Here is a 27863-nt window from a genome sequence, read left to right on the forward strand (position 1 = left end):
GCCAAAGGGGCAGAACTTGGGGTACAGAGTCACCAACCAGGAAGAGGGAAAGAAAAGAAAAAGCAAGAAGATAACCTCTCAAAATCAACAATAATCCGCAGACTTTATAACCTATCCCATTTTATTATATTTGTTAGTTTGTTTCTCTTATCTTCATCCTTGATTTTTTTTTTCCTCCTCCAATTTGGTCGTTTAACTCTCTACCGGTCTTACTCTCTCCTCTCCTTGAACTACACTACCCATAAGTGTTACATCTCCCATTATCTTTTCTTTCCTCTTCCTTTCTCTCTATGAGGGTTGCACTCAAAAACCCTTAAATCTCTCTCTCTCTCTCCTCTTTTTTCTTTTTTCTTCTTTTAGTGGTTCCCTCTTTTTTTTCTCTCTCTCTCTCTTTCTTTTCTCCCTCTATATTAGTTTCTTCCTTTCTCCTTTACGTCTCCTCTCATTCAAACCTCAATAACTAACAAATTATCTTATCTGGGACTCAAACTTATGTTTGTGGCATTTTGGGGGGTTTTTACTTCACCTTTTTAACTCACTAGCAGTGCTCCCATCCCTGGCTCTCCATTTTATCAAGCTCTTGTTCCACTAAATACAATAGTAATTTTTTAATTTGTCCTCCCATTTTCCTGTTTCCCTCTTATTCCTCTCATCATAACTCTTAGTCAACCAATACCTAAACGAAAATCATTTTTCTCTTGATCCAAATTTTTTCCTTATTTGCTTTTTGTGGGTCCATACCCCGCCTTTATTTTTATTTTTATTTTTTGCCCCTTTATTACCTTTCCCCAATTCAAGCCCTCCATTACAGGCATTGTTTGTTCTATTTAATACAATATAATTCACAGTTCACCACAAGATTTTCTCAAGAAAGAGGGGAGAAGAGAGGAGAGGAAAAAAGGAGGGGGGGGAATAATTTCCTTTTTTTCTTTAATTTTTATTTTATTTTTCTTTATTTCATTATTAATTTAAAAAACACAACTTTTTTTGATTTTTTATTTTTTTAACTTTTTATTCTTTATTAAATCTCATTAATACTATCAACAAAACCACCTTCAGATGCCATTAAGGAAGAGAAAATCGAATATCATGGATACAGAAGAAAGAGAGGTAACACAGATAGATGAGGAAAAATCTATGGAGAAAAAATTTAATATATCGAAAACCTTGGAGCTAAAGACAGAGAATTCAAGATAGAAATCCTAAAAATCCTCCGAGATATACAAGAAAACACAGAAAGGCAATTTAGAAAGCTCAGAAAACAACTCAATGAACACAAAGAATATATTTCCAAGGAAATTGAAACTATAAAAACAAATCAAACAGAGATGAAAAACTCAATTCACGAGCTGAAAAACGAGGTAACAAGCTTAACTAATAGAACAGGCCAGATAGAAGAGAGGATTAGTGAAATAGAAGACAAGCAACTTGAGGCACAACAGAGAGAAGAAGAAAGAGACTCAAAAATTTAAAAAAATGAGATAGCCCTGCAAGAATTATCTGACTCCATCAGAAAGAATAACATAAGAATAATAGGTATATCAGAGGGAGAAGAGAGAGAAAATGGAATGGAGAACATACTCAAACAAATAATAGATGAGAACTTCCCAAGCCTGTGGAAGGAACTAAAGCCTCAAATTCATGAAGCAAACAGAACTCCGAGTTTCCTTAACCCCAACAAACCTACTCCAAGGCACATCATAATGAAATTGGCACAAACCAACAGCAAAGAAAAAATTCTCAAGTCAGCCAGGGAAAAGAGGAATACAACATATAAAGGAAGGCCCATTAGATTATCATCCGATTTCTCAGCAGAAACAATACAAGCTAGAAGAGAGTGGACCCCAATATTTAAAGTCCTGAAAGAGAGGAACTTTCAGCCACGAATACTATACCCATCAAAGCTATCCTTCAAATATGAAGGAGAAATAAAAACATTCACAGATACAGAAAAGATGAGGGAATTTATCATCAGAAAACCCCCACTCCAGGAATTACTAAAGGGGGTTCTCCAATCAGATACAAGGAACAAAAAAAAATAAAGCCACAAGTAAAAGCTCCAAGAAGAACACAATAAAACCAAATTTAAACTGTGACAACAACAAAAAAAGGGGGGGAGAGGATGGAGATTAACAGTAGCAAAGGACGATGGAGTGCAAAAGTACTCACAAAATAGTGCGCTACAATGAACAGGGTAGGAACCCTTTTCATTACTTAAAGGTAACCACCATTGAAAAAACCACCACAGAAGCACATGAGATAAAAAAGATAGCAACAGAGGAAAGATGTATGGAATACAACCAAATAAAAACAAAAGATAGAAAAACGAAAGAGAAGGATCAAACAAGACACAAAACTAACGGAAAGCAATCTATAAAATGGCAATAGGGAACTCACAAGTGTCAATAATTACACTAAATGTAAATGGATTAAACTCACCAATAAAAAGACACAAAGTAGCAAAATGGATTTAAAAAAAAATCCAACTGTATGCTGCCTACAGGAAACTCATCTACGTAACAAGGATAAAAACAAATTCAAAGTGAAAGGCTGGAAAACAATACTCCAAGCAAATAACATCCAAAAAAAGCAGGCGTAGCAATACTCATATCTGATAATGCTGACTACAAGAAAACAAAAGTACTCAGAAACAAAAATGGCCACCTCATAATGACTAAGGGGACACTGAATCAAGAAGACATAACAATTCTTAATATATATGCACCAAACCAAGGAGCACCAAAATATATAAGACAGCTACTTATTGACCTTAAAACAAAAACTGACAAAAATACAATCATACTTGGAGACCTCAATACACCGCTGACGGCTCTAGATCGGTCATCCAAACAGAGAATCAATAAAGATATAGTGGCCTTAAACAAAACACTAGAGCACCTGGATATGACAGACATCTATAGGACATTTCATCCAAAAGTGACTGAGTATACTTTTTTCTCCAGTGTACATGGATCATTCTCAAGAATTGACCATATGTTGGGCCACAAAAACAACATCAACAAATTCAGAAAAATCAAAGTTGTACCAAGCATATTTTCTGATCATAAAGCCTTGAAACTAGAATTCAACTGCAAAAAAGAAGAAAAAAATCCCACAAAAATGTGGAAACTAAACAACATACTTTAAAAAAATGAATGGGTCAAAGAAGAAATAAGTGCAGAGATCAAAAGATATATACAGACTAATGAAAATGACAATACGACATATCAGAATCTATGGGATGCAGCAAAAGCAGTGATAAGAGGGAAGTTCATATCACTTCAGGCATATATGAACAAACAAGAGAGAGCCCAAGTGAACCACTTAACTTCACACCTTAAGGAACTAGAAAAAGAAGAACAAAGACAACCCAAAACCAGCCGAAGAAAGGAGATAATAAAAATCAGAGCAGAAATAAATGAAATAGAGAACAGTAAAACTATAGAAAAAATTAATAGAACAAAGAGCTGGTTCTTTGAAAAGATCAACAAAATTGACAAACCCTTGGCAAGACTTACCAAGGAAAAAAGAGAAAGAACTCATATAAACAAAATCAAAAATGAAGGGGGAGAAATCACCACGGACACCGTAGATATACAAAGAATTATTGTAGAATACTATGAAAAACTTTATGCCACTAAATTCAACAATCTAGAAGAAATGGATAAATTCCTGGTACCATACAACCTTCCTAGACTGAGTCAAGAAGAAGCAGAAAGCCTAAACAGACCTATTAGTAGAGAAGAAATAGAAAAAACCATTAAACCTCCCCAAAAATAAAAGTCCAGGCCCTGACGGCTATACTAGCGAATTTTATCAAACATTCAAAGAAAACTTGGTTTCTATTCTACTGAAAGTCTTCCAAAAAATTGAAGAAGAAGCAATGCTTCCAAACACATTTTATGAGGCCAACATAACCCTCATACCAAAACCAGGCAAAGATGGCACAAAAAAAGAAAACTACAGACCAATATCTCTAATGAATACTGATGCTAAAATACTAAACAAAATACTAGCAAATCGAATACAACAACATATTAAAAAAATAATACATCATGATCAAGTGGGATTCATCCCAGAATCTCAAGGATGGTTCAACATACGTAAAACGGTTAACGTAATACACCATATCAACAAAACAAAGAACAAAAACCACATGATCTTGGCCCTGGCCGGTTGGCTCAGCGGTAAAGCGTTGGCCTGGCGTGCGGGGGACCCGGGTTTAATTCCCGGCCAGGACACATAGGAGAAGTGCCCATTTGCTTCTCCACCCCCCCCTCCTTCCTCTCTGTCTCTCTCTTCCCCTCCCTCAGTGAGGCTCCATTGGAGCAAAGATGGCCCAGGCGCTGGGGATGGCTGCTTGGCCTCTGCCCCAGGTGCTAGAGTGGCTCTGGTCGCCGCAGAACAACGCCCCGGAGGGGCAGAGCATCACCCCCTGGTGGGCAGAGCGTCGCCCCTGGTGGACGTGCCGGGTGGATCCCGGTCGGGCGCATGTGGGAGTCTGTCTGACTGTCTCTCCCCGTTTCCAGCTTCAGAAAAATACAAAAAAAAAAAAAACCACATGATCTTATCAATAGACGCAGAAAAGGCTTTCAATAAAATACAACACAATTTTATGTTTAAGACTCTCAACAAAATGGGTATAGAAGGAAAATATCTCAACATGATAAAGGCCATATATGATAAACCATCAGCTAACATCATATTAAATGGCACTAAACTGAAGGTTTTCCCCCTTAAATCAGGAACAAGACAGGGTTGTCCACTCTCTCCACTCTTATTTAATGTGGTACTAGAGGTTCAAGCCAGAGCAATCAGACAAGACAAAGAAATAAAAGGCATTCATATCGGAAAAGAAGAAGTAAAGGTATCACTTTTTGCAGATGATATGATCCTATACATCGAAAACCCCAAAGAATCCACAAAAAGACTACTAGAAACAATAAGCCAATACAGTAAGGTCGCAGGATACAAAATTAACATACAGAAGTCAATAGCCTTTCTATATGCCAACAATGAAACAACTGAGAACGAACTCAAAAGAATAATCCCGTTCACAATTGCAACAAAAAAAATAAAATACTTAGGAATAAACATAACAAAGAATGTAAAGGACTTATATAATGAAAACTATAAACCATTGTTAAGAGAAATCGAAAAAGATATAATGAGATGGAAGAATATACCTTGTTCTTGGTTAGGAAGAATAAATATAATCAAGATGGCCATATTACCCAAAGCAATATACAAATTTAATGCAATTCCCATCAAAATTCCAATGACATTTTTTAAAGAAATAGAACAAAAAATCATCAGATTTATATGGAACTATAAAAAACCCTGAATAGCCAAAGCAATCCTAAAGAAAAAGAATGAAGCTGGGGGCATTACAATACCTGACTTCAAACTATATTATAGGGCCACGACAATCAAAACAGCATGGTATTGGCAGAAAAGTAGACACTCAGACCAATGGAACAGAATAGAAAGTCCAGAAATAAAACCACATATATATAGTCAAATAATTTTTGATAAAGGGGCCAACAACACACAATGGAGAAAAGAAAGCCTCTTCAATAAATGGTGCTGGGAAAACTGGAAAGCCACATGCAAAAGAAGGAAACTCGACTACAGTTTGTCCCCCTGTACTAAAATTAACTCAAAATGGATCAAAGATCTAAACATAAGACCTAAAACAATAAAGTACATAGAAGAAGACATAGGTACTAAACTCATGGACCTGGGTTTTAAAGAGCATTTTATGAATTTGACTCCAATGGCAAGAGAAGTGAAGGCAAAAATTAATGAATGGGACTACATCAGACTAAGAAGTTTTTGCTCAGCAAGAAAAACTGATAACAAAATAAACAGAAAGCCAACTAAATGGGAAATAATATTTTTAAACACCAGCTCAGATAAGGGCCTAATATCCAAAATATACAAAGAACTCATAAAACTCAACAACAAACAAGCAAACAATCCAATAAAAAAATGGGAAGAAGACATGAACAGACACTTCTCCCAGGAAGAAGTACAAATGCCCAACAGATATATGAAAAGATGCTCATCTTCTTTAGCTATTAGAGAAATGCAAATCAAAACTGCAATGAGATACCACCTCACACCTGATCGATTAGCTATTATTAACAAGACAGGTAATAAATAGCAAATGTTGGAGAGGCTGTGGAGAAAAAGGAACCCTCATACACTGTTGGTGGGAATGTCAAGTAGTATAACCATTATGGAAGAAAGTATGGTGGTTCCTCAAAAAACTGAAAATAGAACTACCTTATGACCCAGCAATCTCTCTACTGGGTATATACCCCAAAACTCAGAAACATTGATACGTAAAGACACATGCAGCCCCATGTTCATTTCAGCATTGTTCACAGTGGCCAGGACATGGAAACAACCAAAAACCCGTCAATAGATGACTGGATAAAGAAGATGTGGCACATATACACTATGGAATACTACTCAGCCATAAGAAATGATGACATTGGATCATTTACAGCCAAATGGTGGGATCTTGATAACATTATACAAAGTGAAATAAGTAAATCAGAAAAAAACAGGAACTGCATTATTCCATACGTAGGTGGGACATAAAAGTGAAACTAAGAGGCATTGATAAGAGTGTGGTGGTTACGGGGGGAAGGGGGAAAGGGAGAGGGAAAGGGGCAGGGGGAGGGGCACAAAGAAAACTAGATAGAAGATGACAGAGGACAATCTGACTTTGGGTGATGGGTATGCAACATAATTGAAAGACAAGATAACCTGAACTTGTTATCTTTGAATATATGTATCCTGCTTTATTGATGTCACCCCATTAAAAAAATAAAATTATATAAAAAAAAAAGTGACATGGACAGACGTGGGGAGGATACGGGGGGTGGGGGGAGGGAAGGAGGGAGAGGGGGAGGGGGAGGGGTACAGAGAGAACTGGATAGAGGGTGATGGAGGACGATCTCTCTTTGGGTGATGGGTATGCAACATAACTAAATGACAAGATAACCTGGAAATGTTTTCTTTGAATATATGTACCCTGATTTATTGATGTCACCCCATTAAAATAAAAAATTTATTTATAAAAAAATTCTACATGAATCCTAGCATAGGAATTACCTATTTCCATAAATTATATCATGATAGTCTCAGTAAAGCAAATAAAATAATTTTATGATTTATCTAAAAAAAAAAAAAAAAAGAAAGAAACAAGCTGTGGATCTGGAAGTCTTGGTTAGTCTCTTGATTTGAATGAATCCATTGGAATGGCATACATGCCCAGATTAGATAGTTACTAATTCCAGACAATGATCCAAGCCTCTAAAACATCAACAAAAAGGAGTAATACTTCCCTTTGGGCACTGGGACCTCTAAATATTTATGTACTGTTCTCGTTTTTAAAAGCGTCTTTTTTAAGGGCGTTAACATCATCGCATTTATAAGCAACGGTTAAAAGTTTTTCTCAGGCTCTGCAGCTCTGTTCAATCTTGACCTGTAATTTATAGCCAGTACTTACATTGTCAATGTAAAGTTATGCCTTCCTTGTTCAACTCCACATCCAAGTTTGATAAATAGATAGACATCTGAGGTCACCAATCCTATCTGAATTTATTTGTGAATTTTCTCAGAGAGGAAAATGATGCCGTAGACTTTTAAAAACAGAACAGGCAATGATCTGTCAATCAATCTCCTGCATCAGAAATATGAGAGCTCAGACTTTTTCTAACAGCAAGAGGGAGATGCCATCTAACAGGACACCTGCTTACTCTTGAATGCTTTATGACAGGACTATGTGTCCACCTGGCATTAGTTAAGAAGGTGGTTCCAGGTGACAGACTACAGTCAAAAAGGCTAACACGCCTGACCTGTGGTGGCGCAGTGGATAAAGCGTAGACCTGGAAATGCTGAGGTCGCCGGTTCGAAACCCTGGGCTTGCCTGGTCAAGGCACATATGGGAGTTGATGCTTCCAGCTCCTCCCCCGTCTCTCTCTCCTCTGTCTCTCCTCTCTAAAAAAAAAAAGGCTAACACAGCCTCTATGTCCTGGAACGCCGTGGCTTAGGGGGAAGTCCACTGGGTGTGTAAATATGTGGGTTATAGTCACTAACTGTAGGACAGACAGGCTGATTTGGGTCTATAGTTAGAGAATACCTCTCCCAAGTCTCTCTTTTATCACAGATGAAGAAAATGAGACCCATGAAAGGTGATTCTTGCCTGCTGTCATGTGAGTTTTCTTTCTTCCTCCCTTTCTTTTTTTTTTTTTGTATTTTTCTGAAGTTAGAAACGGGAGGCAGTCAGACAGACTCCCGCATGCGCCCGACCGGGATCCACCCGGCACTCCCACCAGGGGGCAATGCTGCCCATCTGGGGCGTCGCTCTGTTGCAACCAGAGCCATTCTAGCACCTGAGGCAGAGGCCATAGAGCCATCCTCAGTGCCCGGACCAACTTTGCTCCAATGGAGCCTTGGCTGCGGGAGGGGAAGAGAGAGACAGAGAGGAAGGAGAGGGGGAAGGGTGGAGAAGCAGATGGGTGCTTCTCCTGTATGCCCTGGCCAGGAATTGAACCCAGGACTCCCGCACGCCAGGCCGACGCTCTACCGCTGAGCCAACCGGCCAGGGCCCCTTTCTTTCTTTTTAATGTGAGAGGAGGGAAGATAGTGAGACAGACTCCCACAATGCGCCCTGACCAGGATCCTCCTGGCCTGGTCCCTGCTGGAATCAACCGAGCTATTTTTAGTGCCTGATACTGATGCACTGGACCAACTGAACCTCCTTCATCATCCAGGGCCGACGCTCAAACCAGCTGAGCCACTGGCTGCGGGAGAGGGAGAGGGAGGGGATGAGAAGCAGATGGGCACTTCTCCTGTGTGCCCTGACCTGGAATTGCACCCAGGATGTCTGCATGCTGGGCCGAAGCTCTGTCAACTGAGTTACCCGCCAGGGCCTTGAGTTTTCTTTGATTCCTGTTTAGACTCTTGCCATCACACTGTTTTGGATTCTTCTCCTTCCGTTTCCTCAAAGACCGGGACTCTAAGCCAGCCCTGAATTCTATTAGTCTTCCTAAAGAGGGATTTGATGCATAGAAACCCTGGCCCCTTAGGCTTTCCTCCCTGCAAGTCAGCTCTCTCCTCCCAGGTTCCACACCCCCCAGAAAGCAGGTAAATGCTACTGCAATGTGCTTCTCCTTGTCTCTTCACGGAGGACATAAACTGGGAGCCGGATCCGTCAGCAAGTCATGTGTCGCTCCAAAGACAAGGGAAGAGTCTCAGAAACATCACCTGCTGTGGAGGCTAAAATTCACTCCTGGAGGATGAGGAAGAGCTAACAGGATGCACCTGCCATGAAACAAATCTGCCAGATCAGGTCTGCGGGCGGCAGGGAAGGCCAACACACGGCGGGGAAATGTCTGCCTTGAGTCTCAGCGGGGCAGTTTGCAAATAGCAACTGGGGAATTCACTCGAGACAGTCACATGGGTGAGTTCATCTCCTCTTGGGTGATGCATACACCCTTTGTTCTTTCAGCAAAGATACTTGACGGAGCACCTACTCTGTGCCAAGCCCTGATGTAGATGCTGAAGACAGGTGGGAAAACCACAGGTCTTAGTCACGGAGGCACAAAGTCACAGTCCTCTAACCGGTTCTTCCCCGGCATCCTCGGTCCTTTCAGACATCTCTTGGACCTCTTCTCCCTGGTTTTGGCTGCGTCCAGAGCCAGCACATTAATTAGCCCAAGCCTTCATCAGCTCAAGCCTCAGCCAATTTCTGAACAGTTTCTCCCCTAATCCTTTTTTTTAATCTAAAACATACAGAGTATAGTTTCAAACATCCTGACTTTCCCTCGTGAGTGCAATTCTCACCAGCTCCCTGTGGCTCCACACGTCCTACCTCCAAACCCCGAATGCCACGCTGCCCCTCCAGTTTCTTCCAGCTCCCAGTCTTCCGGCCGCCAAGCTTCCTCAGGAGGGAGCCTAATCAGAAGCCACTGGAAACTGCCTTACTGATTTTGACCAAATGTCCTACATTTACACAAAAAGAGAAAAGATTTAGGAGAGAAGCTATTCTTTCATATAGGTGGGCTAAGTTCCTGGGGAAAAAAAGTTATTTTAAATCAACACAAAGTAAATGGACACTAATTTTCTCATAGAAACAATGTGATTGTAAATATTTTTACCCTTGACTAGGACGCTAATGCCCAATATTTTTCTTATGGGTCAAGGTAGGTGGGACAAGTGCTGTCAAACAAAACACTGCCAGCAGGATTTCCTTTTCTGTGGGAATAGCTTGTACTTGTCCCCAAGCATCTGTGGAGCACCCCTTCGTGGAACCCACAACCACCATCTATTGTCAACTGTAAGTTAACCTCCCCACACGGCGTAACACGTAAATATTTCTAGAGTGCATGGACACAATCAAGGTAAGGTAACCCTAAGAATGCATTTAATATGACATGCGATCGAGACTTAGCACAATTTTCTCTGTTTACTTGCTAAGGTCCGCTTCGTTTTCACTGCAGTGGGCGGCAGGCGAGAATTCCTGCAGCGAGGACGCGGAACTGAAGAGCATTACCTTGGGTCACTTCTGACAACATCTTCAAGGATGAAAGACCTAGCACTCCCTGCGACTTCTTTAGTGATGGCGATACTGAGACATTGAAATCGTCGGTGCCCCTCCGCCCCCTCTTTTTCTCTCTCTCTCTCTCCAGAAAACTTTAGTTGTCGGAAGCTTAAAAGCTGCAGTAGGAGAGGCTGAATTCAAGGTCTTTGTGTGTTTGAAACCTCTCTTGAGCGGCACTATGGCTAGCACAATCACGCGAAAATAATTAAAAGTGAGCCTCTCAGATAAACTTTCATCTCTTCATCTCCACTGCAAAGTGTGGTCGGCAAAGCTACTTCCAAGAACTCAGCACTGAGTCTGATTTGGACCAAGTGAGGCATGTCTTTCTATCGCGGTCACAGCTGGGTTGCTGGTCTATAGTTAAGGAAGGCAACCAGCCTCCAAAACAAAATCAGTCCTTTCGATGGATTTTTTTTTTTTTTTTTTTTTTGTAGATAGATTATGTCCTCAGGTCAGGGGCTAATTTTTTTTTTTTTTTTTCCTTAAGCTGGAAACGGGAGAGACAGTCAGACAGACTCCCGCATGCGCCCGGGGATCCACCCGGCACGCCCACCAGGGGCAACACTCTGCCCCTCTGGGGCGTCGCTCTGCCGAGACCAGAGCCACTCCAGTGCCTGGGGCAGAGGCCAAGGAGCCATCCCCAGCACCCGGGCCATCCCCGCTCCAACGCAGCCCTGGCTGCGGGAGGGGAAGAGAGAGACAGAGAGGAAGGAGGGGGTGGGGGTGGAGAAGCAAATGGGCGCCTCTCCCATGTGCCCTGGCCAGGAATCGAACCCGGGTCCCCCCCACGCCAGGCCAACGCTCCACCGCTGAGCCAACTGGCCAGGGCCAGGGGCTAATTTTTTTGACAAGCATACGAGACTGTTAAAGACAAATGTTTTTGCCCTGGTGCGTATCGAAAGCCTTGTAAAGCGTGCATGTGCCTGTTGATCAGTAATAGACTCAGCAATTCTACTTGCAGTATTTTTTCCCTAAGGAAATAAGCATCAAGTATGCAAAGATGTATTGATAAAAATGTTCAGCACAGCACCATCTATAACAATGGGGAGGGAATTAGCTTAAGAGTCTGTTAACAAAGGTAGAATTTGTAAATAAGGATGCATCCAGGCAGTGCAGTCCTGTCTGAGACTGCCTTCCTTCCAGAAAGCAGAGGCCAAGGGCTTGCATGCAGGGAGTTTATTCTGAGAAGTGACCCCAGGAAATGGGAGCGATGGGCCAGAAAGAATGGTACGGGGCAGAAGAAAACATAATATCAAGGTGCATCATCCAACCAGAAACTACGGGAAACCAGAGGTCCGACTGGGGGCCTCTAAGGAACCAGGTCCTCTAAGGCAGTGGTCCCCAACCTTTTTTGGGTTACGATTTGGTTTAATGTGAAAATATTTTCACAGACCGGCCTTTAGGGTGGGATGGATAAATGTATCACGTGACTGAGACAAGTGTCAAGAGTGAGTCTTAGATGGATGTAACAGAGGGAATCTGGTCATTTTTTAAAAATAAAACATCGTTCAGACTTAAATATAAATAAAATGGAAATAATGTAAGTTATTTATTCTTTCTCTGCGGACCGGTACCAAATGGCCACAGGACCAGTACCGGTCCGCAGCCCGGGGGTTGGGGACCACTGCTCTAAGGAACTGGGTACTCCTCTCAATTGTCAGCCCACGTGAGAGAATCAGGGAGCATTTACCCACTGGCTCTTATCACCAGTTGGCAAGGATTGTCCCATGTGGGTTAACCTCCTCACACTTCCACTCTGCCCATGCCTCCGTGCTGAGTGGGTCCCTGCGGGCTCCCCACGCAGGGTGTGAGCAGCCTCAGGGCAGCGACTGAGAAATACATGCAGGTACATGTAAGGTAACACCCGTGTGGAATGAAACTGGGGCCGAGAGGATGTGAGGGGTGAGAGCCAGAGATGTCGGACACACGTGTTGTACAAAGTGGTGACGTGGTTCGGTCTCCTGAAGTGGCTGGCAGATGTCTGTCACTGACACGGAATAACCAAGTTACTACAGCGAGTTACAGAATGCTGTATAAAGCATGACTCGTCCATTTTAGTTCATCAGCTTCCGTTTCTACTCACAGAGTCCCTCAAAGCAGCTGTTAAAGGGAAGAAGGTGGTTTTAGTGGAAGAATCAATGGAGCAATAATAAAGGAAACCGGGATCTCAGAGGCATTATGTAAATACAGACAGCCCTCGAGGGAGTGGGAGGCCACCAAACCCAGAGACAATTTGGATAGAAGTACCCTCTCTCCTTCTTCCTCCCCTCCCCCGCCCCCTCTCACTCACAACCTAGTTCTGATCTTCTCTCCCTCTTGTCTGGCTCCCTCCCCCAGTTCTGTGTCTCTCTGAAAGTCGGCTTCCTCATCTAAAATGTGGTTTCAGCTTCTTCACGGCCTTTCCATCCCATCCGACGACAACTGTACCAGTTGTTTACAGCTGGCTTCCACTCTGACTGGCTGCTGCACACGCCCTATCTTTTGATAAGTATAGTCACTATCAATCGTGTATCCACACATGCATGTGTACAGGCATCACACATAGGTGTGATGCATTTGTGGATGGGGGAAGAGGAGACGTGGAAGAAAACAGAGATGAGATCTTCCGAGGGGAAGGAGAACCGAACCAGAGCCCGTGGAGGAAACTGTAACTGTCACTCGTGCACACACGACATAGTTCACGTCTACACTAGCAAGGCACACACAGAGAATGTCCTTCAGCCCAGGGCCAGGAATAACATTCTCGTCTGAGTTTGGACAGAATGTGGTTAGTAAAAGGAAGGGAGTATTGGAAGGAATGTGTTCTCTCCATCTCCAGAGAGCGTGCACTTCCCTGGAAAAAGGTGAGAAAGTAGCTCATTGATGCATCTTTCCTCAGCGGTCAAAGCAGCTGGGCACGCAGAGCCTCACCATTCAACACGTGAGAGCTCTCACAGCGGCATCAACCTCGCCCCTCTCCCCTCCAGCAGGTCAGTTCTGAAAGTAGTTTAATCCCCTTTGTTACTAAATCTGTTTGGATTAAGCTTTCTTCGCTTTTAGCCAAAGAAAATTAACTGATAACACTGTGTACCACGTACAGATGCTGATTTGTTTCTACGATTTCTTCCAGGAGTAAATCTACAGCAGACCCAGTCAGAAGTAAAACTTGCCAATAAAGTATTCTGTAAGGGGGCCTTCCTGCCTGGTTTTGAACACAATGGACCCCTAAAACTCAAGTTTAATTAATTAAACTGGATCTTGATGTTGATTTATGAAAAAAAAAAAAAACCTTACATATGAGTCTTAATTTCAGAACAGACTGTGGAGAATGATAATCCACCTTATGGAATGAGAAATATGAACCAAAGAGAGAGAGAGAGAGAACTATAAAAAAAAGTTAACTAAGTTTGGCTACCAAAACAGTCTTTATTTTCATCCAGATGTCTCTTTTCCTTTCATTGTTCAAGCCAATCCTCTGCCTTTTTCAGATTAGGTTGGGTGATGCACTCCTCTGGGAGCCGGGCCCTGGGCCATACGCATGCAGTTCTGTGCCACTCCATCTCCGCTGCTTCCAACCCCTTTTTAAAATGCTGGGTCCTTACTAATAACATGCCTAGAGAGGTCTCACCAGGCCTTCCTAGTCCTTCAGACAATTTTTAGCTCCACGGTTCTTCCCGATTTAAAAACAAAATGACTTTCACAAACAGAATTGAAATGTCAAATTTTACTACCATCTGGATTTAAAGACTGAAAGAAAAACTAGGTTTGGGCTGTTTTATTTTTGTAGCCAAAGTGAATGTGTTACAGTACGTTTGTTTTCAGACCCTTTTACCTCTCCCCCTGCTCTTCACTCCGGGGAGAATCGGTTATGCAAGTGTAAAAAGAGGAGACCATCCAGAAAGTGCCAAGAGGGAGCCTATAAAATTCAGGGGTGGCGTTCGAGATACTGGAAGAAAAAAAAAAACTTCTTCCAGCGCCTGCCTCTTCATCATCGTCACGCAGATAAACCGATCTGCTCACTGCACTGAATTTAGACCCGTGAATGCGAGTGAGCAATTTGGTTCTGCTCCTTTGGGGGCTTACAGTCTGATACATGTACAGCCGTAAAGGAATCCACGCAGCTCAACAAAGGCTTTCTGGTCCATCCACCGAAAGCACCCCCAGCTCCGGTGCCTGCAGGGGCAGGGAGAGTGTGGCAGTGGGACGGGTCTGACCATGGAGGGGCGGTAACAGTGAGTGTAAGCTGGGCTGCTGGCCTGGGCACCAAAGACACTGCCTCATGGGAGAGAGGGGGACTGTGACCCATGCACAGGGGAACAGAACAGTGCCTGACACTGGAAGAGCCCCCACAGAGTGCATTATTACATTCCCTGGAGAACCCCCTGAGAGATGTGGATCAAGGATTCTCCACCGAATTTTAAAGAAATGGAAACCAAGACCTATTGGACCTGCAGGTCCTGAGGCAGATGAGGGGATGAAAGGAAAGACAGCTTCTGGGGAGAGGGACAGCCAGGTGTTGGTCAGAGGGAGAAGGAGCAGCAAGCACTCAGAGACGAATGTGAGACATGAGACGTAGGGGAGCATGCTAATGGCCAACCGGGCACCCCAGGGAGTGCAGTGGAGGAACATGGAATGACCAGGAAGCAAAGGACCAGAGGCAGGTCAGGGAAGGCAGAAAGCTGTGCCGAGATGAGCAACAGTGCTGATGCTGAGGGAGGTAACTGGGGTGTGGGGCGTGCTGAGGGCCGTCCTCGAACTGGAGGAGGGGAGTCACCAGTGTCATCGGAGTCTTTGGCTGGGAGGTCTGGGGTCGTTCTTTAGTCCTGTGTCTCCCCAGGGGTGTTTGGGCCTCGGACACAGAAGAGGGTCTCTCCCTAGGGCACAGGTCATCAGTGAGCAGCGCAGGCTGGGCCGGGGGAGGCGCTGTCTCATCTCACTGGAGCACCCTGGTGTCATTGCAATGTTGTCACTGCCCGAGCTGTGGTGGGGCTGCTGGATGTTCCCAAAGGTGGGAGGTGCCATAGTCTACTTTAGGGCAGATATTTCTTGGCAACAGGAAAATAAAGCCGGGTGAGGAATTGGAGCTACTAGACTCTCCTCTTCTGGGGAGATAAAGGAGATTATCATTGTGTTTTTTTTGTTTTGTTTTTGTCACCTGAAATTCTAGCCTTTAACCAACAAGTTTCTTATACTCCATTTCCCCCCCATTACCTGAATTGTGTCTTTTTGGACTCCAGAAAAGTCCTCTTCTTCCTTATCCATTATTCCAATAAATGATACAAAATATATATAACTGACCTGCCTTCATATAACATTTCCAACAAACTCCAGTGATATTTGAGACTTTAGATAATGAATGCTCTCTTAAAACTCTTTGTACTTATGGCCGTCAAAACAAAATAAAAACAGATAGACAAAGACATGTGACAGACAGATGATCAGATAGATAGAATGATAGAATGATAGATTAGATAGATAGATAGATAGATAGATAGATAGATAGATAGATAGATAGATAGAATAGACAGACTTACAGCTATATGGTTATACACATGATAGATAATAGCTAAATGAGGAAAGGAAGGGGAGGGAAGAGAAAGAAAAAGAAGAAGAAAAAAGGGGAGAGAAGAGGAGAATAGGAGAGAGGAGGAGACAACCAAAGAGAGGAGGGAAGAGGAGAAGAGAGAGGTAAGATTTGAGTAACCCTTGAAGGCTGAAAAAAATGTCTAGGTATTCTTTGAATTAATCCAGTCCTACAATTTTATGAAAAGGATAATCTTATTTAGAAATCTAATCAGTAAAATTAAAGCTAATTTTCTAATTTGCCATCTTTGCCATCTACAAAAGTGCAACTCCCAGACAAATATATATTTGAAGTAGGAAAAGCCTAAAAGAAGAGTAAGAAGGCCACTCGAAAACTGCCTTCCTAACCTCTGAATCAGAACTGATCTTACAATCACCAGGGTAAAAGAATCAGTTCAGAGGCAAAGCCAGAGCTCTGGTCCAAAGACCCGCTATAAATAGAACCTGTGCCCTGCTCTTGCCAGGAAAACTGGAGGCTTGAAGCAGGGTTCACCTCTCCATAATGATGAGGAACTGGTATCCTTTCTCAAGAAGGATCAGCGAGTGGATTGCTGCAGCTCAAGTAGGGAGTTGGGAGCAGAGTGTCAAGGGCCACAGCCTACAGAGTCCTCACTTAAAATCCCCACGGTGAGTTGGTCCCCTCAGCGGCCCACATGACTTCCCCTCTTCTCCCTTTCAGTCAGCACCACGGATTTGTTCTTGGTGACAGAACCTACAGGACATTCCAGAGACCCAGAAGAGAATGCAGACAAAGCCTAGACCACAGAGTCTCAACCTCGGTGTGCATATGAGTTCCTCAGGGGAGCTCTCAGCACCCAGCCCTCGGAGTTGATGTTTTTCAAGTATCTTACCTTACTTCATCCTCATGTGCAATCTCTGGGGAAGATGTTTTCATTCCCATGTTACAAATGAAGAAACATGAAGTTGGAGGGTAAGAGCATCGCCGAGTCTCTGCTCTAACGCACGGGAAGGCTGGTCTGACGTGCAAAGCATCCAACGCCGGATCTTGTGTCGTGTCAACTCCATGAGCACCACCTTGTCCACTTAGAGGAGGGTTCTGCAATTCAGAAGAAAAGGACTTATTTTAGAAATTGGCTGATTGGGGGGAACTTCTCTGCACTTTTTAAAGATGGCGTGGCAGTTACCCAAGCAAAGGGGAACTTGTTCTTTACAATTTTATAGGACTTCAAAGAAAGTAAAAATTACCCAAAAGAAGTGTGAGAATGATTCCTCCAGGGCACATAATTATTTATATAGCTACTACAACTCTTAAAACAATGTTGATGTATGGTGACATCTGTTGCATTAAGAGAGAGAGAAACAGAATTCTCCTGATCTTTTCAGGTTCATGGTGTCATTAGTCAATCTGAAGTAAGGATTGCAGGCGTTGGTGTACAACAGCTCCATTCTGTATTCAAAAATATTTATATGATATGATACACTTGAGCTATATTTACTTATGGTAGTTAGCTTTTGAACCACTTAAAGGTTCACACAGACCTGTAATCCAGCCAGCAGTCCAATTGGACGTTTTAAAAACTCCCTACCCCCTATTAAATCTCTTTCTGTTATCCCTCTTCCTCTCCTTCCACCTGTCCCCAACATTGTCATCCCCGTCCAGATGGACTTAAGCTATTGACTGCCTTATTCCACTTAGTCTACTTCTTTAATATGACTTCTAGATCTCCCTTCTAATGTGAATAAGCATTCTCTATGCTTTCTTCACACACCTCTCACACTGACTGTTCTATATTCCAAAACCGTCATTTAATAAGCTCTTCTCTTTTCCAGTGAAGACCATCTGATTTCCCCACAGTCTGTCATCCCTCCAAATGGCTGTTCATTGACCGGGAGGATCCTCCCCAATTACTTCAGAACCAGGCTCCATGTCTTCCTCCACAACTGGTCCTCCATCAATATTTGTGGATCTTCCTCTGCACTTGGAATTCTCCATCATAGCCTCCCCTCCTCTTCAATCTCAGAAAACTGTCTTCACTCCATCTCAGCCTCCTTTCAATATAGTCAAACCTCAGCTTTCTTTATCATACCCACTGCCCTATTCTAAGACCTTAATCTGAAATTCAATTCACCCTATAGGACCGTAATCTCCCATCTCCCCAATTTACCTATCTTTTTTTATCCCACTGGCCTTTGATCTTTATAACAGCCCACAATCCCATAATCTATTTCAGTTCAGCTTGATTAGCTTCCCAATCCGGCCAGGTGAAATGGTCAAATTATTCACTGCCTCCCTCGTCCCCTCTGCCCCTTGATCTCTTACCCTTCCCACTTAGCTGATCACTGTCTCCCTTTCCTCTTGCTTTCCAAAATATCTCTGTCCATGGCCTCCATTGTTTCACCCAAATATTCCTTAATCCCACGAAATCTGGCTTCTACACATATTGCTATGCTGATGCTACTTTCTCCCTATATTTCTGGAATTTATTTAACCAGCTCACAACCAAATTAAGCGACCTTTGCTCATTTTTCAATTCCTTGCTTATCCTGTTCAAATCTTTTAGAAAGTCTTCCCTGATCCTCTGAGTTGAATTTGATTATTCTTTTTTTCTAGTACGATATCAATAGTTTTATTTTTATGATGTTTATTTTATTCTATTGTGATTAAAGCTTCTATATATGCCTTCTCTACTATGTAATAAGCTCTTTGAAAACAGACATCATGTCTTCTTAATTTTTATATCCCTAAAAAACCCAGCAATACTTTTTGCACATAAAAGTTCATCTGTTACATTCACGTGTACATCTTTAGATGCACACACTGAAATTTAGTGTTTTTGAAACTGCTCATTATAATCATTTGTCTATGTAGACAAAATATAGCTTCAAGGCTTCTTGGTGACACATCGCTTAGGAATTGACAGAAAGGCCATAGAAAACAGATATTTATCGTAGCTGTGAAATGTCTTCCTCCACTCTTCTTTAGACTCTACCCCAATCACAGTGATGGCTGAGCTGATGGATGAAATGATCAGCTTGAAGAAAAATAATTATTGTAATCTTCTGTCCTGGTTAAAAAGACAAGAAAGTATTTCTCACTCTGAAGAGCTCAGTGCATGAGAAATGAAAATGTGTCAATTCTGAAAGAGGAATGGCAGGAATAACTTGTTGAGGCTTCAGAATGCTTTGTAAACCCACCATGGACTTTCAACCCTTGCAGTGAGTACATTCCACGAGGTATGGGATACAGCGAAAGGGCTCTGGACTTCTCCCGGGTCAGCCATGAATAGGCTATGAGACACTGTCAGAGTCATCCTTCGCTTTTGGCCTCAATTCCCCCGTCTATAAAATAAGGAAGTGCTCAGAAAACCAAATGACTGGCACAGCAAAGGGACACAGGGACCAACTAAAAGAGCCCCAAAGGCCAAAGATGGGACAATTTGTACAATAAAATATTGGATTATAACCCAAGGCATAAAATAAATATCCATAATTCCATACTGATTGATGCAAATGTATGATTAAATAAATGAGAAGAGACCTCTCTCCCTCTCAGAAGAATTCCAAATAATTTATGTGGATACGTTCCCCTCCAAGAGGTAGAATTTAACTTTTTTCCCCCAAACACTCTTTAGAGTAGGCTAGACATAGTGACTGGCTTCCAAATAGTAGAGTATAGAAGAGAAGGGAAAAGTAACTTCACGGTGGCCTGACTACCCTGGCCAGACGATCAAGGTTAACAACAACAAGATGAGTCAGGCCGATAGCATGAAACCTTAAAATGATGTAATGGAAATGGCACTATACCTCTGTGGTCTTCCTCCCCCAAACCCGTGATCTCAGTCTAAGCATGAGAAAATGTTGAAGAAATCCAAGTTGAGGGACATTTTGTAAAAAAACTTTGAAAACTGTCAAGGACATCAAAGACAAGGGAAGTCTGAGAAACTGTCACACACCAGAGGAGGCTAAGGAGACATTGTGACTAAATGTAATGTGATGTCCTAGATGTGATCCCAGAACAAATAAAAGGACATTAGAGAAAAACCAGTGAAATCTGAATAAAGTATTATATTTAGTTGATAATAATGCACCAATGTTTATTTCTAACATGTAACAACTATATAGTGATGTGGGATGTTAACAATCAGGGAAGCTGGGTAAGGTGTATAAGTGAGCTCTCTGTACTATCTTTGTACCTTTTGTGGAAATCTAAAGCTATTACAAAATTATTTTTAAGATAATAGGCCAGTTTATATTCTAAGGAAAACCTCACTATGAAGAACTATTTGCTTTCATCCATTTTAAAAACAACACTTAAAAATACACTTTAGATTCAATAAAGAAACACACTTTAGAACAGATGGACTTTATGTATCTTATATATTTTCTACATAAAGTAACAAACAGCCTAGAGTCATCTGTCTGGACACTCTTTTCCAGTATAACTGCAAGTTAGTTGTACCATAACTTTTGATTGACCTACTTAGAATTTTGGTACTTCCAATCATTCATTAAACTTACAAACTAAATTAATGATTGTTCTTATATGTCTTGTCAGAACAAATTAATACTATCTGAACAAATTAATAACCTTGGCTCCTATTCTTGTGATTTTGGCAGGTTATACTTTGTTTCTAAGGCTGATACAAAGAGGAATCTTAAGTTAGGGGTCTGTTCTCCTATCAATACACACAGAGTTATCCATCACAAATGTTAGAAGAATGCCGCAGAAGAACAGCAGACCTCATCCTATCTCTTGTCAAAGCAATGAGAAGCTGGCCTAGTGCCCTAGTAAGAGACTTAGATGCCAACATGAAACACAGCTCAGTGTAAAGAAGCAAGTCATTCATTCAACAACATTTTTCTTAACACCTGACCTAAGGATACAGAAATGATAGACACTGAAGGGTTTCCATTCTTATTTCAGGCGCAAAATAGCAACATGTTAAACAGGAGGTGAGGAGACGCTAAACAGATGAAACTAAGTCCTTGAAAATGCAGTTGGGTCTTCAAAGAGCACCTGAAGAGCTGGTGAGTGGTAGAATAGTAGGGTAAACATGCATTTCATGATTAAACACTGATCACATGCCTCCCCTGGAGTGCCTCTGCTGGGTCCAGCAGAGGATGCCATGATTAAGACGCTGTCTGTGCCCTCCAGGCACTCGCTGTCCAGTAACTAGAATAAGGGAAGTATACCATTAGTTGCAAGCACAAAGTAGAAGTTAATATGTGCCCCCAAGAAAAGTACACAGTGCTCCTGGAGCTTAAAGAGGAAGTTAAGGATAGGGAAGAAGATAGCGTTTTGAGACAGGCTTCACCTCTGGTACCAACGAGACAGGTTTGGATGGGGGTACTACACTGGCAAGGGGACAGCCTCAGCAAAAGCATTCCAGCTTTCCTGTTTACCTAGGTCTGAGGCTATGCATAAATAAGCCGTGGGAAATGGGACTCTAAAAAGGAACTGAGGTAGATGCAAAGTCTGAGGAGAGTGTGGGACCAGGAGCGTAATATTTACCTGTCCTTAAATGCATCGCCCCGCAAACTGCTTATCATTTGTAAGGGAGAGACAGGAAGCGTACTGCAGAGACTCCCGAAGATACTTCAATCAGTGGTTAGTATCAACAAGGCTCAGTGTGACCAATGAGGAGCAGATGGACATCATGTGGTTCCAGATGCCACACCCTGAGAAGGACATGACCTTTTTTTGTACTTTTCTAGCCAGACTGCTCATTATGGGGAAATGTGAATCAAATCATGAAGAAACATTACACAAACCTAAACAGACGAATATAACATAAAATAACTAGCCCACGTTCTTCAAATATGTCAATGTCATAAAAGACAAAGAAACACAGATTTCTTCCAGATTAAAGGACACCAGAGGAACAACATGACAAAAGGCAGTATGTGGTCCTGGACTGGATCCTGAATTGCAGTGGAAACGCTGGACTAGGACGGTACCGGGACAATTCTCAGAATTGGAAGAAAGACTGAAAGTTGACTGTATATTTGTTAAAGTATATCCTCATGTTAAATTTCCTGAATTTAATAATTCCATGGTATTGGCATAAGAGAACATCCCTGCTTTTAGGAAAGAGGCACTGACAGATTAGGAAGTAAATGGGAATGATATATGCCACCTCCTCTCAAATGATTCCAAGAAATATATATATGTGTGTGTGTGTGGAAAGAGAGAAAGCAAAGGATAAAATAAAGGTGGCAAAATGTTAACTGGTGACAAATGAATGGGGTCAGAAGGATTTGTTGTTAGTATCAATCTTGCAAATCTTCTTTTTTTGTGTGACAGAGACAGAGAGAGGGACAGATAGGGACAGACAGGAGGAGAGAGATGAGAAGCATCAATTCTTCATTGCAGCCCCTTAGTTGTTCATTGATTGCTTTCTCATATGTGCCTTGACCTGGGGGGCTACAGCAGATCGAGTGACCCCTTGCACAAGCCAGTGACCTTGGGCTTAAGCTGATGAGCCTTGCTCGAACCAGGTGAGCCTGCGCTCAAGCTGGCGACCTCGGGGTCTCGAACCTGGATCCTCTGCATCCCACTCTGATGCTCCATTCACTGTGCCACCGCCCGGTCAGGTTCTTGCAACTCTTCTGTAGTTTGACATTGTTTCCAAATAAAAACATTTATTGAGTAAAGACCCTATAAAACATTAAAATCAAAATTATTTTTGTGCATAAAAGTTTTATAACCTAGAGTTCTATTAAGGTATAAATATTTTTACACAGCTGTAAATTACTATGTATATAAGTACTTGAAACTTTAGGATCTCCCTTTTCACTTAATATTGTCTTATTAAGTATTTAAGTATTGCCATGTATCAACTTGGTCATAGAGCAATCATTTTTATTAACTATATAGATCTCTACCATGTAATCATTCTTCTAGTATTGAACATTTCTGTTATTTCCAATATCACTACTATAAACGGATTTATAAAAATTACTTTATTTCCTTTTGGATATATGTCCTAGTGGTTTTAGGATAATTCTGTATAACAAGATCTCGAAAGGGGACCGCACTGTTTCAGACATCAGAATTATACAGATTGAGATTCACTTGTGCCACAGGACGCTGTCCATACTTTTTTTTTTTTTTTTTTTTTTTTTTTTCATTTTTCTGAAGCTGGAAACAGGGAGAGACAGTCAGACAGACTCCCGCATGCGCCCGACCGGGATCCACCCAGCACGCCCACCAGGGGCGATGCTCTGCCCACCAGGGGGCGATGCTCTGCCCATCCTGGGCGTCGCCATGTTGCGACCAGAGCCACTCTAGCGCCTGGGGCAGAGGCCACAGAGCCATCCCCAGTGCCCGGGCCATCTTTGCTCCAATGGAGCCTTGGCTGCGGGAGGGGAAGAGAGAGACAGAGAGGAAAGCGCGGCGGAGGGGTGGAGAAGCAAATGGGCGCTTCTCCTGTGTGCCCTGGCCGGGAATCGAACCCGGGTCCTCCGCACGCTAGGCCGACGCTCTACCGCTGAGCCAACCGGCCAGGGCGACGCTGTCCATACTTGTGAGCACAGACTCAGTTCTGAAAACTGTTCATCAGCACATTGGTACCCTTGCCAGACAAGAGCTCTCAGACACACACACACACACCCCACTCACCAAGCCCGAGGAGCAAACCAAATGGGGAAAGAGAAGGATGTTCAAGGAGCCAAGCTGACAGACTACTTACTGCTCTCTTGATTCACCACCAACTTCGCTGGGATGCTTTTCCAGTTCACACAAAGCACCGCAGACCAAATTTGTTCATGCTCAGATGCACTGGATTTAGTAAATATGTCTTATTCTTCACAGAAGTTTCAAATTTTTAATATAGAAACTGCTTGCTTAAGAGGTGGGGGGGAAAGACATATTCTTTGATTATAAATGTCTGGGGAGCTTGGACATCAAACAACTGAGGAATAATGTTGTATGTAATGATAATTATATCTGGCTAAAGACCAACTTGAGTGAATGATTGTAAACAAGGAACACCAATTAGCAATTTCAGCAATTAGGAACTGGTCTGTAAACATTGATACGTGAAGACACATGTAGCCCCATGTTCATTGCAGCACTGTTCACAGTGGCCAAGACATGGAAACAACCAAAAAGCCCTTCAATAGAAGACTGGATAAAGAAGATGTGGCACATATACACTATGGAATACTACTCAGCCATAAGAAATGATGACATCAGATCATTTACAGCAAAATGGTGGGATCTTGATAACATTATAAGGAGTGAAATAAGCAAATCAGAAAAAAACAAGAACTACATGATTCCATACATTGGTGGAACATAAAAATGAGACTAAGAGACATGGACAAGAGTGTGGTGGTTACCAAGGGTGGGGGGGGAGGGAGGACATGGGAGGGAGGGAGGGAGAGAGTTAGGGGGAGGGGGAGGGGCACAGAGAACTAGATAGAGGGTGACGGAGGACAATCTGACTTTGGGCGAGGGGTTTGCAACATAATTTGATGACAAAATAACCTAGACATGTTTTCTTTGAATATATGTACCCTGATTTATTAATGTCATCCCATTACCATTAATAAAAATTTATTAAAAAAAAAAAAGGAACTGGTCTGTAAAAGACAAGACGAGCATGGGACTTTGTGAAAACCCTAATTGTACCCTGAAAGAAGTAGCCACAAACGAAGTTGCGTCTTTGCTGAGAACTGTAAAATGTGTGGATACACATGAAATGTAAGCACTTGAATTCTCATTCACACCAATGAACAAACGCAAAGTTGTCAGAAAGATGCCTAGCACCAGGAAACATTCAGGGGTCACAGAAATGATCTATATCTTGTCTTTGAATTGGTTACATAGGTACATTCATTTGTTGAAACTCACAGTATTCCCTTAAGATCTGGACGTTTTGCTCTGCGTAAGGCAGGTCTCAAAAAAGGCAGCACCAAGTACACAAACTGGGGCACCAGCAGGTCTGCTGTCACTCACTAGTTCTGTGAGCACGTCACCAAGCCACAGTTCCTTCACATTCGAAAACCAAGGGGATCGTGTTCAATGATCTCTAAGTTCCCCACCCACTTTAAGATTCAAATTGAAAAAGTTCTTAAAGTAGCAATGAATTTATGGAAATTAATAACCTGACTTAGGCCTTGGATGATTTTAACATGTAGTTTCAACTGCCTTAAGTAACACACGAATACATTATCATTATGAATAGAAATCCAAGTGGTATTCAAGAAGGCAGAAGTTCGCCCTGGCTCCCTACCCATAATCCTAAGGCGCCCTGTCCTGCCAGGCTGCAGGACGTTCTTCTAGGTGTTTGTCTGCTGTGGAGGCAGTGCGGCTCTGGAATTACAGGTGCAGACTGCTGGGTAGTGCTGCTGGGTCCACAGCCCAGCAGTACAGACAGCCAGTGTGGAATCTCACCGAAGTCACCTAAAACCCCTGTGGTTTAGTTTCCCCATTTCAGAACAGCCACAACAGTGACAACCAGTCACAAGGCTGCTGTGAGAACTAGACTAGACATACACATAACACACTTAGAACAGGCTGGCACCTAGGAAGCAACAGCGATAACTGATCAATTTTTCACTGTTTCATAACAAAATATCTACACTTGCTTCTTCCCGTCCAGCTGAAGAAGAAGAAATATAAACACTCGACTTCAAAGAAGTCACTCAAAGCACTACATTACATCAGAGGTCCTCAGGAAAATAAGAGGTCTTCTGGAATATGTAATCATTGGTTTTTGAGACAAAAGGTTTCTTCAAGTATTATCCCACACACCTCATAGATGAGAAAAATCAGGCCCATCAAAGTTCTGTTGCCAAGATTTCAGATTTTTATTGAACATGGGAAGTATAAATGTGTGTGGAAGAGGTAAGTAGTAAAATGCAAAGAGAGCCAGGCCCTGGGCCATGGCCGGGCAGCTCAGTGGACAGAGCACCATCTGGGTACACTCCGGTTGCGAGCTGGATCTCCGGTCAGGGCACATACAAGAAGCAACCAGGGAGCGAGTGCATAACTAGATGGAACAACAAAGTGGTACAAGGAATTGATGCTTCTCTCTCTCCTCTCTTTTCCTACCCCTGCTCTCTCTCTCTCTCTCTCTCTCTCTCTCTCTCTCAAATTAATGGAAAAATTTAAAAGAGAGAGAGAGAGCCACATCCAGCCTCGTCTCTCTAGGTCTGTCCCATCACCCAGCACTCATCAACCCTAAGGACCTAAGGACAACAAGGAGCAGAGCACCGCACTGCAGGGCTTGATGAATGAGGAAGATTTGTTTGTCAGCAGAGGGCGAGGGGATGCTGATGTGCTTACTCTGTTGTTTATTCTGCATTTACCTCGTAAAAGATTTGCATTTTCTAATCCAGAATCCTTGAATGAAAAAAAAAAAGTCTGCCTTGCTGGAATTGGATTTATTTATTATTTGGGCTATAGAGACTAAACTTTCAACTGACACGAGGCAGAATAAAGTGCCACATTTTCTTCCAGTCAGTTCTTCACCTTTACACAGAGATAAGAGCCGTGCCAAAGGTTCTTGATCCCGTCCACGTGAAAGGGCTGCAGCTGACCCCCATGACTTAGTCCACAAATCAACAGCTCAAATAATGAAAATGTGCAGACTGGGACCGGACCGAGGGATGGGACCGAGGGAGGGATGGGACTGAGGGACTGGACTGAGGGCGAGGGTTTGTGCAGTTCCTGGCTCTGCAGGGGACAAACATTCCCTCTGCAGGGGTGGGCCCTGCACTGACAGGTGATCCATTTGCTCCCACGACAACAACACACCCCACAGAGAGCACGCATGTGATGCCCTGTTTGAGACCAGAGACAAAGGGTGGGGAGAGAGGCCTGAACTTGCCCTTTAACCAGACTCAAGCACATTTCCCTGGACTTTTTGGCTGAACACCATATCAACCTGTTTCCAACAGCAACAGATGACCTTGGGTAGCAGAGTGAACTATGGCCCTGCTGGTATGATTGTAAAGATCTGTCTGCCCCAAATTTCCCCTCACTCTCCTTGAAAACTGTAAGGTGTGAGACTTAATTCCTTCGGCTTAGCAAGCATTGCATTGTCTTAAAATGTAAATGCCCTTGGGATGGCTTGTTAACCCAGCCAGTCATGACTCAGTCGTTCCCACAGTGACACAGTTCTTTCATCCATTCCCTTCTTTCTACCAGCTGGCTGAAGTCACCAGTCTAGAAGAGTTACTAGGTATGATTGATTGTTGTTATTCTATTTTATCTTTGACACGAGAGAAAGAGAAAAAGAGGCATAGAGAACACGACGATTTTGGAGTGTGCGGCACTGCCTTGGAAGTGGGGTGGGGATAGGAGTAGACAGTAAGGAGGACCTCAGGGGGGCCTTGATCCCCAGCGTGAGGGAGGGACCCAGGAAGGGAGTGTTAACCCCAAATAAGCCCCACTATTTCCCAACTTTAGGACCAGCCTACTTCAGGGAATAGTACTCCAGATCGGGACAATGACCTAGAATTGCATAAACTCTGCTTATCTTTCAAATTAATACCACTGGGATTAATGAGAGAGCAACGTCTCAGTGCATACACTTAGTTAAAAATAACCCAATAACCACATGAACAAAAAGCATAAGGAAAAACTCTAAACGCATGCGCGTGTGTGCACACACACGCAAACGCGCAGCCTCTGATGTACAGTTATAATTTCAGTGAGGAACAGAATCCCAAAGCTGCACATGACACAAAGATAATAGCCCATCTCTCTACT

General features: G+C 42.6%; 1 long non-coding RNA gene across 1 annotated transcript in view; it reads right to left on the reverse strand.

Annotated features, from left to right (window-relative positions):
• LOC136306752 (uncharacterized) overlaps nt 1–27863 on the reverse strand; it is an 81238-nt gene that overhangs the window by 38826 nt on the left and 14549 nt on the right. The window contains exons 2-3 of the long non-coding RNA XR_010725675.1: nt 22680–22799; nt 17032–17237 (exon numbers count right to left, since the gene is read on the reverse strand). This is a non-coding gene — a long non-coding RNA (uncharacterized lncRNA). The remainder of the gene's footprint in view (nt 1–17031; nt 17238–22679; nt 22800–27863) is intronic.

Source organism: Saccopteryx bilineata, chromosome 1, assembly GCF_036850765.1.
Source record: "Saccopteryx bilineata isolate mSacBil1 chromosome 1, mSacBil1_pri_phased_curated, whole genome shotgun sequence".
NCBI classification, from domain to species: domain Eukaryota; kingdom Metazoa; phylum Chordata; class Mammalia; order Chiroptera; family Emballonuridae; genus Saccopteryx; species Saccopteryx bilineata.